This window comes from Centrocercus urophasianus, unplaced genomic scaffold (genome assembly GCF_019232065.1).
Source record: "Centrocercus urophasianus isolate 14NV4802_14NV808 unplaced genomic scaffold, USGS_Curo_1.0 seq_11, whole genome shotgun sequence".
Taxonomy (NCBI): domain Eukaryota; kingdom Metazoa; phylum Chordata; class Aves; order Galliformes; family Phasianidae; genus Centrocercus; species Centrocercus urophasianus.
In genome coordinates this window covers 6411973-6429660 of record NW_024884253.1, presented here as the reverse complement: position 1 = coordinate 6429660, position 17688 = coordinate 6411973, and positions in this window count along the sequence as shown.

Below are 17688 nucleotides of genomic sequence, written 5' to 3'. Positions count from 1 at the left end.
ACTTTTTTTCTAATCAGTTCAGCAGACAAGAGAAGGGCTGAAACAGGATTTAGCTGATATAGTCAATAATAAGAAGAGACAATATCATTCTAAAATTGTGCTTGAGCAGTTCAAAGCCACGCAGCGTATTTAAGCACTCACCGCTACTGCTGGCAGATGTGTAACTAAATCCTGGGCATCGCTTTGGAAAGCAAAAGAAAAAAAAATAATTCATCTCCACAGCTGCTCATTTTTTGGGAACATTTATGACAAAATTCAAAGGATACTGAAAGTTTTCAGTGGTTATATTGAGCACTGTATGGTCTTAGCACCTTTAGAAAGATTGGCATTTTGATTCAAGTTGTAGACAGTTTGTCTGGTAAGAAAAAGGCTTCCAAGAAAGGTGTAGATGTGGCATTGGGGGACATGGTGTAGTGTCATGATGGTGGTTGATGGTTGACTAGATGATCTTGTGGTCTTTCCAACCTTAATGATTCTATGATTCTAAGTTTTTTAATTTCAGGATAATAGAGGGAAGAATTGTTACTCTCCACAGTACTCTGCAGTGAATCAATGCCACTGTGAGGTTGCCACAGTGAATGCTACAATCCAAATCAGGGCTGAATGAATAAAAATGAAGACCCAGAGCTCCACACGAGCTGACTGTGCAAACCCTCTCAAACCTCCCTCTGATCCCCTGAGACAACAGACAGCTCACAGAGCCATTCTACACAGCAAAAGAAACCCAGACCATGATATCTTGTCATGGGAGGACTCAGAGGGGGACTCAGAGGAAGGTGTAGCTCTGAGACAGTAACCATGTATTGCTCTCAGCTATAATAATGCCCAGCAACACACGTAGAGATGTAGCTCTGGTCTCCCTCTGACTCAGGCAGAATGGCTGTAATTAATCAGACTTGCTCCTGAAAAACAGTGGTGGCCCACCACAAGTCAACAGATACATTTCTATGGGTTTTTATTGTTTTCTGAGGATGGTAGGATCTCCCCCACTGCATTCCTTTGCCTCTGTGGCTTTTCCATCACTAGGCTATCAGTATTGCGGCATAATTTTTTTCCTCTACTTTTTTCTTATTCCTCTTGATTTATTTTATTTCTCCAGCCACTCTGCACTGTATAATAATGTGAGTAAAAGACAATATTTACTTTTGCAGTGCTACCTGCCCCGAGAGCAGCAAGGCATCCTGTGTAGCAGCTGTGGGCACTAATTCACCGCAACTGCAGTCTGCTTTCGCAGCATCAGCTACATTTCTTTTCCATATGCTAACTCCTTTTTAGCTTAATTTTCCCATTACCCAGCAGTAACACTGAGCAACTGTGTTGGGCTGTATTCAAATGCAAATTAATAACCCCTTCTGTCTATTAGCTCCGCTGTTTCTTGTCTAGCCAAAGCAACTGGAAACCGTGAGGAGTGCAGTTCAGCGGTCAGACAGAGGGGCCCCGTCTGGGCTGGGACTGCTGTTCATCCCAAGAGCAGACACAAAGCAGCAGGCTGTCATGAGGAGAGGTCCTTCACCAAGACGTTTCCTGTCAAATAACCCCTGAACCCCACGCTGTCGGCAGATGCTGCAGCTCTCTGAACGCCCATGTTTGACATATGCAATTCATACAATGCCTGTGCTGTACTCTAGATTGGAAACATCCACAGGATTGGCACAGAGAATCCCTGAAGCAGGGAAGGGAAGCTGAGGGGAAGGGAAGTGTCACTGTGAAGCTATATGACTCCAGTTTTAGGCATCATTAACGAGCCAGACTGGTAAGATAGAGAAATCCATAAACAAAGTAGCCTGGCAAGATACCCAATATAAGGGACATAGGCATGAATGCTGACAGTTTGAGGGAAGGGGAAAGGAAATATGGGGAGAGGACAAAAATAAATAGAGGAAAAACATATGGTTTCTCACCCTGATCTCTCTCTTACAAGACCACTTGGGACTTGAAATGCCAGCCACACACTGGGAGGAAAAAGTGCTGTAATTCCTCTGCAGTGTTACCCAGAAAATGAAGCTCCACCCATGTGAGTCACCAAACCCAAAAGGGCTGATGCATTTCTTCATGCCTATGTAACTCTGAGCTCCATCTGAATTTGTTTCCACTTTATGCTTAATTTTCAGTCACCTACTGGTCTCACCTTTCCCTTTCAGCACAGTGTGTGTGTGTAAATAGCATTACCCCATGCTAGACACATCTCTTGTTTTACAAATAATATTATGGACTTCATAATTGTCTGTGTTTTGTTTGTTTCACCTGCTATTTGCAAAATCTTTCTGTTTAAGCTGATAGTTTCTCTCTGAAAACCTTAAGAAATAAAGTGATACATGAATAGGAAGGGCATCCTTCACTTACAGGCCTTCAAAGAATGAAAAGGAACAAAAATGAGAGGCAAACTTATAATGCTTGAACCCATGCTGGGATGAGTTAAAGTTCAGTTGCTGGAGAAGGCGTGCCTGTGTGGACAGAGTGCTTTGGTTAAAGACAGTTAAGTACCACTTCTCCCATTCCACAGCTCCAGCTGGCCGGGTTAGGTAAACAGCCATTCAATCAAGAGGCATCAAAGCATCAAAGAGAACATCCCCCTCTCAAAGCAATCTCTGCAACAGCGATCAGAAATCTCAGATTGTACACACTGTGGAAAGTTATGTGCAGAATGACTTGTACACCAAATATGAATGGGTAAAAGTATGTAACTCATGTTTGGATAATGAATGAACAAAAGATACTTGTAATTATTTCACAAATAGAAAGGGAAGAAAATACTTGCCATGAAAAATTCATTGCTGGTAGAAACCCTAAACCTTAGACTTCATGATAGACAAAAAGATAGTAGTTGAAGTTTTCCACTTCTGAGTTGCTCAGAATATTGCTTACGTTTGCACATAAGATCATTTCACATTCTGTTTTTCCAGTGCAGAATAATAAATGTGTCAGCCCAGGTATCTGTTGAAAGTCAGCTATCTGCAAGATGTTGCCATGGAAAGAGCCTATTGCACATGAGCTTTTAACTATGGAGATTGTTCTGGAAAGTGTACTTTTTGTACAGGACTTTGCCTTTTTGATCCCTTTGGAGAGAATGAATTCTGTGGCAGATCAGTGTGCTGCTTAACCTTAGACACACAAAAAGCAAAGGCAATGCTCCTTCAGCACGGACATGTGATACCAGGCAAGGAAAGGCTTTGTTACAAGTGATGAAAATACATTTTCTGGACAAAGATGTGAGCAATGCATCCAACGGTGACTGAAAGAAATCTGACAAACGTTACATGAAGCAGATCAACTTTCAACTCTGACCTACCCACAAAGGGCAGTTACAAACTAAAGGCAGGCAAAAAACCCTTGTCCAGTTAGCCTTTCTTATCTGTTAAGAGACTCAGCAACTGGCTACAGCTTTGAAGTCAATCAAATGATGAGCCTCTAAAACTGATTAGAGCAGGCTTGTATCTATGAAAACAGAGCTGGCAATGCAGTGCTCTGAAGTGGAAATGGCTGGAAAACTGAGGCTGTGGAATCACAGAGAAGCATGTGGATCCTCTCGGTGAGCTGCAGCAATGAGGGCAAGCGAAGTGCAGGAGTATTTAATTCAGCTGAGTGTGCATGCAGTGTTGCTCTTGCCATTTGCACTTGCAGTGTTTTCCATTCTGCAGCTCAAAGCTCTCTGTGCATCCTGAATCCCCAAGGTGCCTAGGGTTCTGAGCCTCATCTCTGGCAGAAGTTGGTGCCGAACATGTCAAATGAATTGCAAAAAACTTCATAACAAACAATAATGGAATAACAAGCCAGAGGGAGAGTTTCTGCCTGGTAGCCAGTGATTAGTTCAATAAAAGCAGAGCATAAAACAACAAACACAGGAAGAAAATTGGCAGCAGGATTAGCCCTGCTATTACTGCAGAGATCCAGCTACCAAGAGCGAAACAGAGAAGCAGTGGTACACACTGAAATCAATGACATTTATTCACATCCTGTGGCAGCAGAATGGAGTCCCCTATCTACTTTCCTCAGCAGTGCTGTTGCAATGAGATCAGTGAGGGTGAAGCATGTGTACATCTGTAATTCTCGCTCTCGGTTTGAGTACACTTAACTGTCATGACAAACTGTGAAAACATTGCCAGTCTATAAAAGTCTGCAGGTCTCTGTCAGAGGTAGATACAGAGCCAAAGGCTGTGTGCAGATGCTGGGACTGTTTGCTCGCCTCCACTCCCATTTCATCTCCTGCTGGCAGATCCATTCATTCAGTGAATCACCCTCAAATGCAGTTACTTGTTCTCTATTGTATTTTGGGGTAGAAATTGCCTATTCATTCCAGTTTCCTGTCCTGCCCTGCACACCAAGCTACCATGTCAGGGTGTGAAGAAAGTCAGATATGTAGCCAGGGTTAGGGCTAATTAAACTTTCATAGAATCACAGAATTGTAGCATCATAGAAAAATTAAGGTTGGAAAACACCACTAAGATCAACAAGTCCTACTGCCAGCCCATCAGCACCATGCCCACTACATCATGTCCCTCAGTGCCACATCCACGCCATTCCTGAAATCCTCCAAAACGATGACTCCACCACCTTCCTTGGCAGCCTGTGCCAGTGCCTCACCACTCTTTCTGAGAAGACATTTCTCCTGAGATTCAACCTGAACCTCCCATGGAGCAACTTAAAGCCATTCAACCCCTCTTGTCCTGTTGCTAGTTAACCAGGAAAAGAGGCCAACCCTCACCTTGCTAAAATATGTGCACTTGAATTACGGATGTAATTTGTTTAATGCAATTTGGTACCAGGAAAGAGACAGGCAGATTAGAGACTGGGAAAAAGGTATGGGGAGAAGACCCTTGACTTCTGTCAAGGCTCTTCAGCAATCCATTCCCTTCCCACCATGTTACCTAATCCCCTTGGAATGTAGCGGTTCTCACACAACTCTTATCTGATGAGCTAATGGGAATTTCAGAGAGGAGGAAAAAAAGAAAAAAACTTTACAGATTTGGTATGAGAAGGGAAATTCCACTTTATCTTACAACAGATTAGTTACAGAGCTAGCCTGGCTGTGCTGGCAGCTCTTTCCTTTAAATATTTATTTTAACAAGAATAACTAAACTCATGTATACATATAGCTCCTCTGGAATGAAAGTTTTGGTCTTGTTCAGCCTAATCCTTCCTAGTACTGACAGATTAACTAATAACTGGTATAAACTATATCTCAAGTGGTAAATTTGCTTCTCTAAACAGAGCAAAAGGAAAAACAAAACAAGTACTACCTTTTTTTTCCAGGTATAGGCAGATGAACTTAATTCTTTTCTGCTACAGTAAAAGACAAAAAAATTATCCTTATTTTTTTTCTCATTACACATTTTATTCTCCATATTTTGAACTTTCAAGTCAAATCTAGATCTAGGTTTATCTGAGCCTTGTTATGTGTTGTCCCTAGAACAACCTGAGCAACTGTTTGCCCTGTCTTTCGTCTACAGTGAATATCTTTGACACGTGTGCTCCTCTCAATCTATGCCCCTTTTTAATCCCACTTCTTTTCCCATTGCCAAGAAAGCTTTGACTTCAGACCCTGTGCTCCAGCACATTCCTTTAGCTCTGACATCCTCCGATCCAAAGCCCAAGAAAGTTCACTTCCTAGGCAAATCCATCAAGATTAGTCCTCTTGCCCCAAAGGCAAGCTCCCAGCATTTTCAGAGCTAACACAGTGATAGAATATCCTGAGTTGGAAGAGACCCAGAGAGATCATCAAGTCCAATAAAAAAGGAGGGCTGGGGAAGTGATCATCCCTCTCTACTCATCCCTGGTGTGGCCACATCTTGAGTACTGCATTCAGTTTTGGACCACATGCTACATCAAAGCCATTGAGGTCCTGGAGTGTGTCCAGAGAAGGGCAACAAAGCTGTGCAAGGTCTGGAGCACAAGTCTTATGAGGAGTGGCTGAGGGAACTGGGATTGTTCAATCTGGAGAAGAGGAGGCTCAGAAGAGACCTTAATGCTCTCCAAAAGGAGGTAGTGGTGAGATGGGGGTTGGCCTCTTTTCCTAGATAGCTAGCAATAGGACCCGATTATCTCACATTTAATGTGAATCTGAACTGAATTAATTTTTTTTTCATAATCTGGAAAATATTATACTGCATTAAAATTATCTCTGCTCAGTCAAGAGAGTTTCAGCTGAGAGGGTTGCTTGTGTACAATTTACTTTATAATTTTCCCTTTTATCTTGGGGCAATTCTGTCAATTAACAAGTATTTTATTAAAGTTAAACTTAAAAGGAAAGAACAGATTCCCAATGGCAATCTTCTTAGTTTTAGCTGCTCTCTCTTTGTATCCCCTTTGTACCACAGGGGGCTTTATCTGCATTAAAAGGGAAGATCTGACTGTAATGGTGCAAGCATACCAGATAGAAGTGCCTGCGCAACTAGATGATGAAACATCCTCATCATCCACTGAATCTACACCCAGCCAAAGTGGAATATGGAATATTTGAGGAGGCTGGGCACCTATAAGCACGTGGAATGTCAGAGTGAATACTGCAACGTGATCTAGCTAAATGTCTGCTGGTCTAGCTATACATTGCTGCTACACTAATATTTCCTGGTAGAGATGCTCCTTGCACTGGCTTAGCAACTTGCTTTAATGATTTGCCATAGGCAAGACCCAGTTAAACACACTTTGACTGGGGGAGTTTTGAAACAAAATTTGGAAATATAAATGAGGATAAGGACCAGACTTCTACCACAGAGAAATTCTAGATAGCCTACTCTAAATTTCAGTAAATGAACAATGATTGTCAAGGAAAATTTACTTCATAATCTTGAAGGGTGTCTGGGTATGAAACCTGATGCAGAATCCTTCCTTCCCTTTCACAAGCTATAATAATAGATATTTTTTTCCCAAACATCTAGTCACCGTACAAACAGGAATAACTCTTCTTTTGACTCTTGCACAACACTGCAAAATTACCAGATATTTTTTAATAGTATAGTTTGGGGGGAGGGGTTGCTATTTTTTCTTCTAAACACATATATAATTATTTCCAGCATGAAGAAGAGAGATTTTGATGACCCCAGAGTGAGCCAGGATATAAGATGTACTGGTATGATATATATGTATCTCCAAACATTCACGTTCAAGCAATTCATCACCAGGCTGAAAGGAAAGACAAGTGGTCAACGGGTGGCTGTAAATCTGTCCACCTGTGTAAATCACCCTAGTCAGATGTACTGGCAGAAAGCCCAAGAGCAAACTCTGTCCTGCTTAAAAAGTAAACAGTGTTGTTCATGTGTGCCTTCACAGAGTCTTAATGCACAGGGATCCATGCTATAGGTGCAAATGAAGAGAAGCCTGTACACTGCTGGGACTGTTGTTTGTTTAGACAAGAAGGTGAAGTATTGGGCATTTTTATTCTGAAGAGCTCCGAGATCTCCATTCTAGAGTCAAACTAATTTTATTTCTACTGTTAAAGATCAGCATCTGGTTCTAGAACAAATGCTCCCATCCAATTCTGTTCTCTGAAAGTAGATTTTTGGGATCTTGGAGAGACTTTGGACTTTATCTCACCAGTAAAGTAGGAAATTGATGTGAAAAAATCAACTCATTTTCTTCATTAATTAGCAAGAGAAGAAATTTGGCAACTTGCCTTCCAGTGTTTCCTCGTCCTGACGGTGGAAAAAACCCATATTATGAATGCAAATATCCAACACAACTTTTAAATGCTTGGTGTAGTCCGGTACCCACTTTGCTGCATTTCTACTACACCAAACCTACTTTTCTGACCCCTGGGGAGACTTTGCATAACTAGCACCTGCCTCACTGCAGCTGTGGCAGCTGGAAAAAGGGGCTGTAATTAGGGCACTGTCACTCTAACTGAAAGTGTAGAGAGCAGGCAAGGGAAGTCACTCAGTGTACTGGTGTCCTACTTAACTCTCATCTGGGACATTGGATCTTTCCTGTCTTCCTTTCCACTGAAAACTAAGTAGCTTGCAAAAGGCCCTTTCTCCTGTCCACAGTGCAGTGAGATGCCATGCCCAGATGTGACCCCAAAACCTTTCTGGGTAACATGATACCACATGTGCCACTTACACCCTTTTGAATTGCAAGATATTTCCATCTCTTATGCTCCTACCAGGTTCTGGGATGGTCAATGGACTGAAGAAATTTGTAAAGTTACCTCTGGCAACTTGCCTCTACCTCCAGTTACAAGCTCGGGTAATTCTCAAAATATGCATGATTTTGTTCAAGGATTTATTATTTATGTTTTGCCTCCAAGATCTATCAAAATATATCCCTTCTATCAGAACTTTCAAGTAGAAGGTGTAATGAAAACATCTTTCCTAAATTCTCCAGAATCTACTCTGGCAAAATATAGAAGGAAAAAGGAAGTTTCTAACTCCATTCTCTTTACACAGTAGACCTTTTGGAGAGGTGAATTGGACAGAAATGCCATCTCAGAAAGCAGAACTTCTGCCCCTTTTTTTTTTGTGTGTGTGTGGTGCAAATCTTTCTTCTGCCTTTAGATCTTTGCAAAATTTACTTTGCAACGCAATCAGATACAAGATCCATCCTCTATGCCATCATCACCCACTTCACTCAGCACAAAAAGGCAGGTTTTGTTACATTTACTTGTTTTTCACATTCCCACCTCTGAACATTCCCTCCTGATACTAGTTCCACAAGTGAATGCTTCCTAATGGTGGCATTAATTCTTCATAATCTTTATTCATGCACTCCTACCCTTTTACTACTTTCATTTGAGCCACAGCCATGAGTCTGACCAGCAAAACCACCCTTGCCCTGCACTTTTCAAAGAAACATGATGTCGAACTTAAAAGTGCCTTCTCCATCTCCTCTTTTGTATTATGCATGTTGAAACACACAATTAGGTTTTCAAATTGCTGACAGTCGACGACTGCATTTTCACCATTTTGCATCTCAGTATCTAAGAAATATAAAGAATGAAAACTCTGCATGTCCAATTTGTTTAAGTGGGGAATTCATATGCAGTTGCCCTATGTCTTTATAAACTCTATGAAGTGCCAGATGACCAGTCATTCTAATTGCTACATGGGTTTGGGAGCATTTGATTTCTGAGGAGCGATTATGCCTGAAACAGATTGTGCCCAAAGAAAAATGATCTGCATGAAAATGCACTTAATTATAAACTGCCATGGAAGAAATGGAACCTGACAGCCCATCTGCCCCATAGGACTGCTCCATACATCACTGAGAAGATGAAATGGTGTTAAGAGCCAAGCACATAAAATCCACTGACAGGCACCAAAATAAAATCTGATTTTCAGAAACACTTGGTGCCCAAGGAGCTTTCATTGTTGCAAGGAGGAGCCAAGCAGAGCATTTGAAAGGAGAATTTGGTAGAGTTAATATTTGCAATCATTTACAGACATCCGGAATCGGTGGTCCAGTGTGTGAGGAATTATACAGATGTGTCAAAAGTTGCTTTGGTAGAGAATGATACTCTACTACAGAAAGTCATACGTCTTCTAGCATGCTTACATCTTTATGCTGGAATGGCAGGCACTAGGCACTGAGTCCCTTGTCCTTTACCTCAAGAAATAATATGCCAGGCACCAGGAAGGCCTGGCACCACCACATCACCGCAGCCACAGGTAGATTACAGAAGGCATTTAATTCCACTACAGAATTTGTGTTGTGAAATATAGCTGCACATTATAAGGCAATTACATTTAACATAGCACAGCAGCACCTAAAGGTATAGAAAATGGTTACCACAAAAGGATCTGGATCACTAACATTCATCAATTTTCAGACTAGAACTCCTCTCAAGCATGATAACAACAGTGAAGTACATACAAGAATACTTTCCTTTATCACAGAGAATAAAAGAAAGAGAAGACATCTAAAGCTTCAAAGAAAAATGTCAAGAAATATGTAAGGCAGGAATAATGTCCTATGTACTGGCATAGTAGATAAGAGTATCTGATAAGTGCTGTGGATACAGAGCAAAGCCACTGGAAGATACTGTTTTATATGGAATGAATCCAAGTAGCAAAAGAAATGTGGATGCCTGTTCTGAGGAGCAAAGATATTAAAGTAGATATGTGTTTGTTAGAGGAAGATTCTAAGATTCTAGCAGACTAGAGAAGATTTAACCTTAAAAAAATGCCAGCTAATAATAATAGGCATCTGTGAGGAAGGCATCAAAACAAAGAGGCATTGTGCAGAACAAGAATACAAGCACCAAAGTAAAGCAATGGGACACACATGACAAGCAAATTGACTGAGGATGGTCCAGTGTGCACAATAATGATGGCACTGTGAAAGGCAGGAAGGAGATTCCAGGCACTCATGTAGGGCCATAGAAACTGTGGGAATATTGAGTGCAGTATTCTTAGCAGGAATCATTATCCTGGGTAGAGTACGGCACTAATACATCTAATTGCTTATGATACACAGTCTGATGTATTCAGAGATGAATGAAGAATCTCCATGTGGAACAAAAGAGTATAATGTAAATAACTTTTATATTCCAGAAACCAAATACTCCAAGAGAGAAAACCAAAGAATCCCACAGAGTAGTTGCAAAGATAGGGAAATTTCTAGAGAACAGTGAAAGATCTGTGGCATGGTTATAATATACTGTAATGGTTTCTGTGTACAAACACTGGTGTATGTATCCAAACCAGTCTGATCCCAGTTAGACTGACAATCAATCATCATAAAAAGAAAATTTTCTTGGAGACATGTGGCTGAGGCCTGATGTTCACAGTTAAAAGCCAAAGGGGAAGTGCAGCCTGTCAAACACAAAAAGCCCAAGGAATAAGACATGTTGTATCTTGTCATTTATAGTAGTTGGCATGCAGAATTATTATCTACTGTGAGACACCAGGGAGCGTGACACTAGAATATTCTCAATGTCAAAATGAGGCAGGAAGGGTCTCTGCCTATAAATACATTCCTTTTTTTCAAAGCAAAGGGCATTTAGAGAGCAAGTTTGAGTGAGAAATTTGGCAACATGAATTTATTGAAAAATCTGGATCCATTTGACTTGCCAGTTGACTTGCCAGAGAAGGAGCTGTCATGTCAACAAAAATATGGTAGTATGACAGCAAGGGGAAATCAAATCTGAATTGGCTTAAAGCTGCTGTAGACATTAACATTATTACAGTTAGTAAACTTTATCACAAACCGTGAACTCACCCAATCTTGTCAGCATGCTCTGTTAGACGTCAGTGTATGCCAAGCAGGGCATGTACTACTGGATATGTACCACAAAAAGGGTAAGGCTATACCCTTGTGGTACTATAAAACCAACAGCTGGCTCTGTTGAGATCATCATCAGAGATAACTGATGACATTTGTATTATTAGAGGAAGCAAAGTTTGGAAGAGAACTTTTGCTGATAAAACTGCCATGCAAGAGACCTTGAAGAAACTTCAGCAACACTTTAAGGTTGGTTAAACGTAAGCGGTATTTTGAGTTGTGAGTTCCTACTGTACTTTTCAGGCTTGTTACTAAATTCAACAATATCAGGAAGTGTTCCTGAACACTGTGACATATTTGCATTTTTAAACTGACAATCTGGGGTGTGGTATGGTTTAGGGCCAAGCAAATTAGTTCTGTCCCAGACAACTTCCAGACAACTTACTGAAAGGGAAAAAGCAATCTTTCTATCAGACTTCAGAGTTATCCTAAGACATACTTTGTCCTAGGAGTAAAAGCACTAGCCAGGCACTTTTCATGTTGGCAAGGCTCAGTTTTAAGGCAGTTCAGAGAAAACCTGCAGAGCTAGTACTAAAGGCCTCACAACCAAATAGCAAAACACAACAGTTAGGAGAGCTAAACAGGTGAGGTACAGACTCCAGGCAGATAATGAAGCTCAAATGAAATGAGTGGTTGTGAACAGAAAGCATGTCCTCAGATGCAAGGCAAAGTGTGGGTGGCAGAAGACCTAGAAAAGGCATAAATGATCCTGAGTAAGCTTGACCCAAAGGAAGAGGTGTCCGGATGACAGAGGAGAGAGGAAAGGGGATTTGAAGTACAGTCAACAGGTTGCCATGCAACAGAAGGAAGATAGCAATAAGGTTAAAACAAGTTCACTGTAAACAAGAAGTGGGGAAACTAGTTTGGAAACAAACTCATTTGAAAGCATACGACTTCAAAACATAAAACAAGAGAAGTGCTTAAAGCCACATAGTAAGTTCAGGAAAAGGTTAATGTCCACTTGCCTTAGTGATAAATGAACCTGTAAAGTACACCCCCACCTAAAATTATCCAAAATCGTGGTTTAACAATTTTTGTTTGACTTGAAAGGAGGAACACATCTCTCAGGAAGGAAATATTTGCAGGTGTACTGAATACTCTGTTTCAGTGCATGGTTATGTGCAGGATCTCTTCAGAAATAATAATTAAAAGAATGCCCATTTTGTCTCGTACAATCATTGAGCACTGAGGATATTAAATATCTCCTATGTGCTTTGATGTGTACAATTCCTTCTGCTTTGTGCAGCCTAACACTTCTCTAAGCAGTCTTGAGCCAGGTAAACAGGGAAAGACAGCAACAGAAACTGTTCAGGAGATCAGTTGTAAGAGAGCAATCATACTGGTGCTCAACCTGTTTCAGATGATTGGAAAATTTTTCATTTCAGAACAAATCAAAAGCTGTAAATAAGGCTGTTGCAAGGAAAAGAGAAAGAGTAAAAATGATGGATCATGTCACAGATCTTTAATGACTTTATTGTCAATTTATAATGGAGAGTTGGGAAGATTTTATTGTGTAGAACAAAGCTGGGAATCCTGTGATAAAACATTCAAATAAAAATGCAAAATTGGTGTGAAAGGAACACAAATCAAAGGATGAATAAGTATTTGCTTCCTGTCCTAATATATTTGAATTGTGTCAGGTTTCAGCTATGATCATTAATAGATACTGCAAAAAGGCAAAAGCATGTATTTAGCTCTTAATCGTGCAACATCTTGCCATACCATACCTGAACTGTTTCCTGCTCTGTGGCACCACCTCCTGGCACGGATTGATGACACAAATCCAAAAAGATAATAAAATGCAAACTTTCTGTGCAGTATGTTCGTTTCATCTCAGTTATTGTTAAAACTGTTTGTACGAGGAAAGCAGGGGATGATACCATATTTTGATGGGCAGGTATAAAATATAATTGCAAAAATTGCGTCATTAAAATTAAATCACGAGTTGAAGAACTGTGTACTAATACAGCCTTACATTCTATATTCAACAATCAAGAGATTTTGGTAACATGCACATTCCATGAGGATCCATCCAAAGTTTCCTTCACCTTTCAAACTTACTGAATAAACATAGAAAAAGCAAGGAACTGCTCAAGGGAAGAAATCACAGAATTTTCTTTTGTGCTATGTAGCAACAGGAGGCCTTGAAATAAGATCGTGGCAGCACAGGCTGCACTGCCACTTCTGAAGCCAGCAGAAAGCCTGCTGTTGCACTGCAGGAAAGATTTCCGTTTTACCATGCCTGAATCACCTCTGGATGTTCAAGGTGAATGGCACTAGCATAACTAACTATGAGCCATTAGGCAGAGGAAGACTATTTAGAATGAAAGCCCGGAGGCATTTCTCAGAGGTGGCTTTGGTCTCTGCCCATCTTTGTCCCTGCTTCCCAGAGTGGAGCTTTACCTTTTTTCCATATTTATCTAAGAGATGGTGTGTGAAGTGATGATAAGGAAGATGGGCTTACGACTACAAATAAAAAAAGCTGTTACTATTTTTGCCTCCTGTTGCTTTTTAATATCTCTTCTTCTTTAGTTAGTGAATTAATGAAGAAATTGGCATTCATGATTCCAGCAGACTACAAGGTCTGTTTGCTAGGCATAGAATGCTCAGCTCCAGTCTTATTTAGTTTTATATTCAGAAATGTGTTGCAGCACATAATTGTTTTGGGTAGAAAAGCCACCTGAATTTCTTGGGTGTGCATTCATTAAAAATTTTGAAGTGAATTGGCAAAAAAACCTTCTTCTTAGAAGGCTAGAAAAAATGCATCAGGGAATAACTGAGAAAAGAAAGGTCGGTAAAAGGGTGGAAGGCAGAAATATTTTCCATTTAAATAAGACATTCCTGTATTTAGGTCAACTAATCAAACAAGAAGGTGTACACAAACTTTTCCACTGATCCTTCAAGTTAGTATTTAAAAAAAAATCACTTAAATGAATACTAAAGCCAATGATACTATGGCTTTCTAAGAATGGAGTTATGGATCTCGAACAACAGAATAGAAACTTATAAAAAGGTTACTTGAAATCTTTATTTTCTGTACTTGAGAAAAGGAAATATACAAACGCAGTGGAAGGGGAAGTGCTATGGGGAGGAGATTCTAAATTAACAAAATCCAAATTTTCAGCTTGTTTGAAGAAAAGCTGAGGAGATTACCTTTCCTCATACTGTGTTAACCTTAACTTAACAAAAGTAAGTTCAAGTTTACTCAGTCTCTCCCAAAACTGTACAGTTAAGAAAATTTTTAGACATCTTTCGTTAAAGACTGGATCTGTTATGGAAATATAATGATTATTCCTGTGAGTGTGACTACAAAACACATTTAGAATTACTGTCAGTACCTTCTGTATGTAACTCTCAGGGTTGTTAGATCTGAATATGAACATCACTACTGGAAAAACTTTGCTAATAGCAATTTCATTGATCTGGTAAACACAGTATAGCTTTAGAGTTAAGTATTTCTTGCTTGATAAGGAATAATAAAATCACAGTCAAGAACGTTGTAGGGGCAGCACATGAAACATTCTTCTGACAGTCATGAGAATCTAATTATCTGGGGGAAGGGATGTGAAGTTGAACTAAACTTCTGATTTCAGCACATCTCTGATTTACTTTTCAAAACGCTAAGGAGTCTGAAATTCAGGCACTAACTTAGATCAATGTATCTGTATGGGTAATAGGATCAATTTTATGATGAACTGCTTCTTGAAGGACCTCAGATAATCTTGCAAATGAGCAAGGCAGATTTTAGAGCACTAAGATATTAAGCAGCTTATTCAGCAGGTATTTATATCTTCTGTCCTAGTAATGGGAAAGGTGCCATTGTCTTTGAAAGGATTAAATTAGGTACTGACTCCATACATCCACTGAAAAGTCCTGCAGTGGCATACACCAATACTCTTTGATGTAATGTAGCAACAGCAAGATAATAGAAATAAGAATAAGACCAAGATGTGGGGTTTTTTTTGTTTGTTTGTTTGTTTTGTTTTGTTTTTAAAAAAAGTGCTTAGAAAGACACACATTGCCATGCCCAGAATGTGGAGTTGTAGAAGTGCCAGCTGTGACAGGAAAGAGTGGAACCACAGTGGGTCTCTTGGCAAATGAGTGTGATATAGCACCATTAAGGTCTCAAGAGCACTGAAGAATTTATTAAACTTTTTGCTTTCCCTTGCACTTTTCTAGATACAAACCCCCTATTTTTCTCAATGTCTAAGTACATTTACATTTCTTTCAGGCTATAAGAAAATGTATCGTATACCATTTAATATTTCCCTCCTGTTACCTTCTCCCCAACACACTTCTTTTAATTCCTGTTCTCCCAATAGAAAAATAGTGTTACACAGGTGTAAGAGGATTTATAGTCTTAATGCAAGCAAAACTTTCATATTCACTGATGTAATGCTTTCATATTTATGCACTCTGTCTAGGACATTTGCATAGCCACTGATAAAGTTTAATTCTTCCTCACTTTGGCTTAAAAGCAAGGCTCTCAGTAACATAAAAGGAAATATTAGAATCATTGAGTGCAGATCCCACTTAGCAGTTTGGTGTATAGATGGAGAGAGCTTGGGTGATGATGAGAAAAGACAATCACAATGGGATTGGTGAATAGTAAAAATTATACCCAGGGCTAGCCAGGAATATGAATTTTTCTATTCTGTTTTAGAATGGGTTAAAAGGGCTAGAGGTTAACAAGCTTTCTTTGAGGCACTTGAGCAAAATTTTGGTAATTGCGGCAGAAATGCCTATGAATCACTGCTGTTTGCTGTTGGGGACAGTGTTAACACAAGGTGACACTTGGTACACATCAGTTTCAAACACCACCTATCTGAGCTTTGTAAATGGATTATAAGACACCTTTAGCAAATGCTGAATAGTTAGCAACTATTCAGCCTTTCGAACCCAAACCAACCAGTTTTAATAGTTCATCTAAGAAGTTCCTCACCCTGCAATATTCTTCTAGCAGAGAATCTTCTTGAAATCTCTTTTCTTGTTGGATGTCTCTCCTCAGTTTTTTAACTTCTTGGGGATCAGTGGATGCCATGACTCTCCATTCCACTATTTATAAGTGAAGTCAGCACCTCTGAGTCAACACCTGGACACAGGCACCGCCCTCCCCCTTTAAAGTACATCTTCTCACAGTCAGACTGCAAAGCTATGCCCCAAAGGCATTTTCATGTAGTTTTCATATCTTTCTTTTCTTTGAGATGTGACTTTATTTCCATCGTTCTCTTAGCTAAGGAGAATTAAATACGATTCAAACATTTACAGTGTAGGACTCGGCTATCAGGTTTTTCAGTAGTTCTTTTTCATCCCTTTAATAGAGGTGTTCAGCCCATTAAGACGGGCTATTAACAGCTATGGCTCTTCATAAATTAGAGGCAGAAAAGGTTCTGTGAGAAACAACCCTGCCTCAGACAGACATTAACTGCCTTTCGGAGTGTTAAATACACAAGTTCGCAGATTGCTCTTCCATTTTCCAGATCTAATCACAAAATCTTTTCATAGCAATGACATTATTTCTTAAAATGGTACAGAGACAAAAGATGATTGAATGGGATGGGTGTAACTCATCCTACTATTTCACCACAAAAAATCAGCAGTGACTGCTCCTTTTGAACTCTGTTAGACTTCCACACATCTATAAATTTCATCATGATTGAAAGCACACCAAATATGTACTGAGACACACAACTGACTTGACTTCCTTTGAAGTAACCCTAGAAGGTATAGGAATATAATGAAACACTAACAGGACTTTTATAGGAAAGCCAATTGCAAATGTAACCAAATGCTTGTAGTGTGTTCGCATTCACCATTTTTCCTTTTTCTTGGCTTTACTCTAGAAGAAAATGGGAAATGCTCTGTTTCAACATCATCAGACCACTATAAGTATTTTATTAGGAAGATTGCCCAACATAGAATACATTAAGCTGTCCACATGACGGGCAATTGATATCACTGTTTTGAGATGGGTCAGCTGAGATCACTTGAATTGCACTGAGACAGTTGATCAGTTAGACAAGGCATGAGGCAGACCTTGGGAGCAGCACATCTTTTCAAATCCAAGTGACTTAAGAGAAAACACATAGTTGGTATAAACAGGACAATATATATAGTGGAAGGAATAGGACAATCAAATGCCTCATGTAACAAGAAACTCTCCAAAAACATAGAATACAACTGGAAGAAATGTGAGTAGGTCTCCATTCTGTCAGTGTGAACAGTATAGCCCTGTCAAATGGACACAGTCTGAGTGGGACTCAGGTGTCAGGTGCTGGTGACAAAAATGTTGCATTCCTTCAGCAAGAGGAAGAGAGCATCTCTCCGGATTCTGATGGGAGAAATAGGCACTTGAACAAAAAACCCAGTAACTTTGCATTAAGACCCAAAACAGAATAAGGTTATGTGAACCTTATTCCTTCACATAAGTACCTTCACAGTGGTCCTTCAGTAAAGCTATTGCTTTATGCACCTCCA